Here is a 6,133-nt window from a genome sequence, read left to right as displayed (position 1 = left end):
TATCGTGGTATGTTAACACATGTTCCCAATATTTGTTCTGTTCGGGGTTTGGAAATGAAAACTATTTTCATTAAATTATAATTTGTGTCTTTTTTGACTTCTTTTATACTTATTTACGAACATATAATCAATATGGTCACTGTTTATACTGTACTAACTTGATAAAACAAGAGAATATAAGACTCTTTCATATGAACACATGGAGTATATAGGGGTATTCCATTAGAGGTGATCATAAAATGTGGTAAAACCCAAGGCTTGTCGAGAGTTTTATCAAATTTTGTGACCCCGAAAGTCATTATACATATCATTACTAAATTTCCGTTAAAATCTCGGTCTTTCATTTTACTTCATTCTTTTAGATTGTTTCATTACATAAACATAATTGTATGCTAAAACAATAAGATATTTTTAAAGATCATACCCGTTTTTGGCAAACTTAGAGTTTGCTGACAAAATAAGATCATTTTGTTGTATCTGATCTGGGTGAATAAATAATTCTCTTGATGTCACGACTTTCGTCGTAATTGCATTCATATATTGGTGGTCAAGGCTACTCCGATTCGCTCTCGATCACCATGATCAGACGATGTTTTGGTTCTGGAACTTGATTGTTATATTTTAAATTATTTCGTTAGCAGTTGTTTATATGACGAAAGATTTCAATACGAGTGTCCGACTTTTGTTGTGATACAGGATTGTATGAGCGAAGCGGAGGCATGTTCTCGGCCAGATGGTAGGCCACTATACGTTAACTATGTGTGGTTTCTTGTTCGACAGCATGTTTTTGTGTCTTTCATTCAGATAACTTTTTATAATCATTTAGCAATTGTGTGTTTTGAAAGCTACAGTATGGGACATGATAGTCAGTCATTTTGGATTAAGTTACCGGACGTGTATTACGTTTACAACAAGCACATGGGCACGCAAAATGTTCATTAATTATTATGTATAATACGCCTTGTCGATAAACATCATATCCTAATAGTACTGATACAAGATCAAAATATTATATTAACAACATTTACGTGCCCCTGTGCATCAGGTAGGCCTAGATGGTATATAAACAGTTGTCTCCATGTAAACACGAATTAATCCGCGCTCGTGAAATGCCATAACGGTTTTTTTTTCACTTAAATAGCTATCTTAGATGGGCAAACTCTTAATAACATAGCGTGATATGAGAGAAAGCTGCATTCCGCATAAAACAACACATGAAAAAAGAAGTTTGAATTAACTGTAACCATCGTTGATGCACATAAAAGTATAATACAAAGAATAAAGATATGTCTATCATAGGGCATGAGTTTTTATGTTATAACATCTCAGCATTATTTACCCTACTCAATAAATGAATATTACATTGCGATTTCATTAGCTTCCACCTACCATGGTAAATATACAAAATGTGTACCGGGTTACATGATGATCATTGGTCAATATCCGTGATACTTTGAACCATAAGTGCGAATTAAGGACCATACGGTTGATTTGTGAGCATGAGTGTATAAGGGACTATGCAATCTATGGGCACATATATCTTTAACATGCTTGCATTGTAATGCTATATTGTAATTAAAGGGCTGTTATGGATTATAAATATGATAGTTAAGAGAAGTCGTGAGAAGTACTCTATACATAAATGTGGATTTAGCATATTTGGTCTCATTAACCCTATGTATGGACGTAAATCCATTTGTTGTGATGACACAGCTGTAAAAACCTTTCACAAAAGAGGGTATGATGGAAACTGTGTAGCTCTATAATTACATAATGTAAAATCAAACAGTACACCATTCCATATCTGAGCTCTAAAACGTATATAACTAAATTAACACACGTTTATGAAAACTTTGAATCCTCCCCTCCCCTATATTTCAAGTATTTAAATTCAATTCAATTCAATCCAATTCAGCTTTATTGCTTCCTTACATCCATACAAAAGGGATCGATAGCAAAACATACATGTACATAACACACAGTAGATCAAAACAACAACTTAAACATTTATCAAGCCAGCTTTCCTCAGTTCAAATGACTTTTTAACAAAGAGGCCTAAATCCTGCAGAAGTTTTAGATCATTAGACGACAAGAGTCGTATCAAATTTTCAAAATCTGTTAAATGGTGGTTAATTACATCTTTATGACTATTTAAGAAAATTGTTCTCACTGTAGAGTTAACGGAACACTTAAAAAAGAAGTGGGTTTCATCCTCAATTTCTTTACAAAATTTGCATAACCGGAGAGAACGAGGAATCTTTTTTACCCTACCCGCCTCGATTTCTAAACTGTGATTGCTAATTCTCAGTTTTGCGAGCAATTTTCTTAATTGAAAATCCTTAATAGAAAGATATGTTTCTTCCTTATAGTTTTGTTTAAATTTACTATATAAAAAAGTTTTACTGTTATTATCTGACTTATTTATCTTAGTTGTAAAAATGGCTTTGAATGTACCTTGTATCGATTTCTTGAATAATAGTTTCAGATTACGTTTAAACGTCCTACTACGATTGGCATTTTCTGATTATTAAGTCTATAAATAATATAACATCCAAGACAATCATAGTCTGAGGCAATTCAGTCTGAGAGTGCATTGGACGTTGAAGTAGCTGGTATCGCTGTGACCTAACCGCAAATAATTTAGTCAGTGTCGCCATTACTAATTTGTGGTAGCCATATCTTGTAAGCCGAACTCGAACCAGAACCATGAGGCATATTATGTCTGGAATTACTGACAACATTCACTTATACTAGCGTATTTACAATCAATGGTAATGATAAATAAACAGCTATGATCAATTTTCTGAGTTTTCATTGACAAATGCTAAAAGACACCCATACGATTGATGTAGAAAGATGATTTGTTGCAAGTGCATACCAAAACATTCTTAAAGCAGTCTTTGGTATGTAATACGCCTCGTTGCCCCTGTAAAAAAATTATAGTGCAGCAAATGTAATTTGACTTAGAGCATTTTACATTGACTGTACAGGACGGACTATTCACGTCAGGATTTGTGCATGGCCATACAAAATATATGTCATACTGGAATTTTACATATGTCATATGTTGACCATTAACACCATTCAAGATATATTCTGAAAGTCATACAAATTATTTTTGCACAGTAAGATACAGTCATGAAGGGCAGTATTTAAATTCTGACTTTGCATACTCGTGAAGGTTAATTGATCTCTTACTTTTGGGTCCTGTCAATACTGAGCGACATTACATGATGACCGTCCTTTAGCTGTCACCATCACTGTGTTGACACACAGCAGTCCATCCGACTGGTATCTGGCTTTTTTTTAATTACTCATATATATTTCATTCAATCTTATGTATTATTACAACACGTGATATATTGATACATCTGACAAATTTTGACAGGCAGAGATTCCTAGATAAAAACACATAGACGCAGTTATCTTTTCTAACACAAGGCATTAAAATAATAAATTTTCAAAGATGGAGAAATATGTATAATTTAACTTAACAGTATAAATGTCTCTTCTTGATCAATTTGTCAAAAACTAATTGTCAGAAAAGTTAAAGATGTATTTTACATAGCTGGTTTTTGTTTCCATTTTCCTGAGCATTGCAATTATAGTTCTTATTTCACACAAAGGAAAACCAGATTGGTTGTAGCATGGCATGGCGGTGGTGTTGGATGTGGAAATGACTTGTGATGGTTTAGAATTCGATATAATTTTCTCTCACACGGACTAAAGAGCCAGTAATTCCGATACTTGATAATGGTGTTTCCGTAACAAACACGAAATTGTTTGCTGATAATTCCACTTTAGATAAACAGCAAATATTATTCCTTGTACATTTTGACCGCATCCTAAATATTCCAAAATAGATTGAGATACGGGGTTTTTGTATGAGTTTTGTGAATTTTTCTTTTGATCATAAGCCATTAGTATGATTTTACGTTGTTGTGTTTCTCGAAGATATATATCTAAACCTCTACTTAAAGTTTTAATTAACTTATCTCCACTAACTGAATAATGTCGATTTTAATATTGTCTTGTCTCCACAGCAAGATTAAATCTAATTCACTCAAATATCCATGTCAGACCAATGACTATTTTGGTACTTCTGTGTAATTGAGGAACACTGTCTATTTCCCACTCAAAAGTCCCCACCATTTTTGGTCAAATGTTTTCTTACAATTAGATAGTGCTAGAAACACTACATAATGGGCACGACATCCACCAAATACGACCATTTCACCTGGTTATTGAATTAGCGAAATTAAGAAGCAACCTTAAACTAATAAAAAAAAAAAAAAAAAAAAATCATGCCCTATACACCGGTTTCTCAAATATATTCAATGTGCGTGATGAAGCGGTGTCTAGTAGAGCGAGAATACAATCATATGTACTACAAAAACCCAATATATGAAACTTTAATCGACTTTAACTTAAAGTGATTATTATATAATTGTATACTTTAGAATAATCTGCCCTTAAGGACGCTAATTGTAACGTTGTTTATTGCCGTGCAAAAGCTAAAATGTTGACATTCTACTCTCAAACCAAAATGACGTCACAATCACTACCTACCCGCAAAAGCATACAACTACGTAGTATGCATAATGCCAATAACACTATAATTTAAAATGAATTTATATAAAATATATGGTCGAGCAGTGTTAGGTGGCTTCACAAGGAAGATGCGAAATACTTGTTAGACGAATCTCTGCAGACGGTTGCCTTTTATCTACCATTACATAATTTAATCACAGTTGTGAGCAGGACTTTAGTAACACCCGTACCAAGCATTACTGGAATTCTAAAGAAGTTCTCAAAAAGTTAATAAGCTAATTCAATCTGACAATTACAAGCAGTTTATAATGCGTCTTTCAAAATTACTCGACGTTTTTAACGACTATAATAAATCGTTAAAATTAATCGAAACTGCGTCGCAAAAGTGTTTTAAAAATAGGTTAACTAGAAACAAATGAGTCTTAGTCGCGGAATAAAATCGACATAAAAGAGTCAGAGTTAGACATACCATCGCCTAATTAAATAGGTGAAAAAATAAATTAGTTATGTAATTTCACTAAAAAAGGAAATATAAAATAAGACTATATTATACAGTTTTTTCCTCCTTCTGTCGTATTCTGAAGCACTTGATTATGAAGATTATGAACGCTACTAGCATTACGAATAAACCGAAACAAAAACACATTACTGTAAAAGTACTTATTTAGTGACATTTTTTTTTATTTTAGCGCTTTTCGCGCTAATTATGAAGCGCCAATTTATGTACAGCGCTACATTTTGTAAAAAAAATCTGGTATTAAACAATTTCATAGCGTTGATAAATAGCCACGCTAATAAATCCTAATTTGCAGTTTTTCGCATTTGCCCTAAAATTTGACTGCGCTAAAAAGTACCTTCACAGTACTGTGGTAACTCATCCACCGTGTTCAACGTCTGAAACCACAGAGAAGTGTACAAAAGACAACAGGATAAATGAGAAAGCAGCAACTACCTGTTTGGCGGCTTTGAGACTCGTCTGTGAAGTCCGTGTGTGGAGATCTTGGAAGGTGCTAATCCTAGTGGTAAATACGATGCTGATCACGCCATCATCACACACGTGTCGTTGACGTGAGAAAATAATTGAACATTCATGCTTTTATGATTTGTATACATTAACAGGCCCACTAAAAGTGCGTGTTTCTTTCGTTTAATATTGTTCAGACACACTATGAGAATGGTAGATTTATATGATTTATATAATCATTTTTTAATTTCTGATTTCGAATGTCCTGATATCAATGTCTGTCCTATTGGTTCAAACCTGGTTTTTCTTTGATTTCAATGTGCTTAATGTTTTAAATTCAATCTGACCCAGTATCTACTTTTTGTTAAAATTTGGACGTTTATTACATATAATGGAGTTCAATCTGATAACAATTCAGATATTGCATAATTTATCAAAGTCTTCGAAAACGTTTCTGTTGACGTATGTCATTAAGTCTATAGTAATACAAGTACTAAGCATTTCCAATCAATGCCCTTTGAATACTAATGAGGTAAATCACTTCGTTTTGTACCAGTCATATTAAATAACATACATTGTACTGTAATTATAATCAATATACACTCAGGTTAAAGCTCT

The sequence above is a fragment of the Argopecten irradians genome, chromosome 1 (genome assembly GCF_041381155.1).
Source record: "Argopecten irradians isolate NY chromosome 1, Ai_NY, whole genome shotgun sequence".
Taxonomy (NCBI): Eukaryota; Metazoa; Mollusca; class Bivalvia; order Pectinida; family Pectinidae; genus Argopecten; species Argopecten irradians.
The sequence above is the reverse complement of the archived record's forward strand: the minus strand, read 5'-3'. Positions refer to the sequence as shown.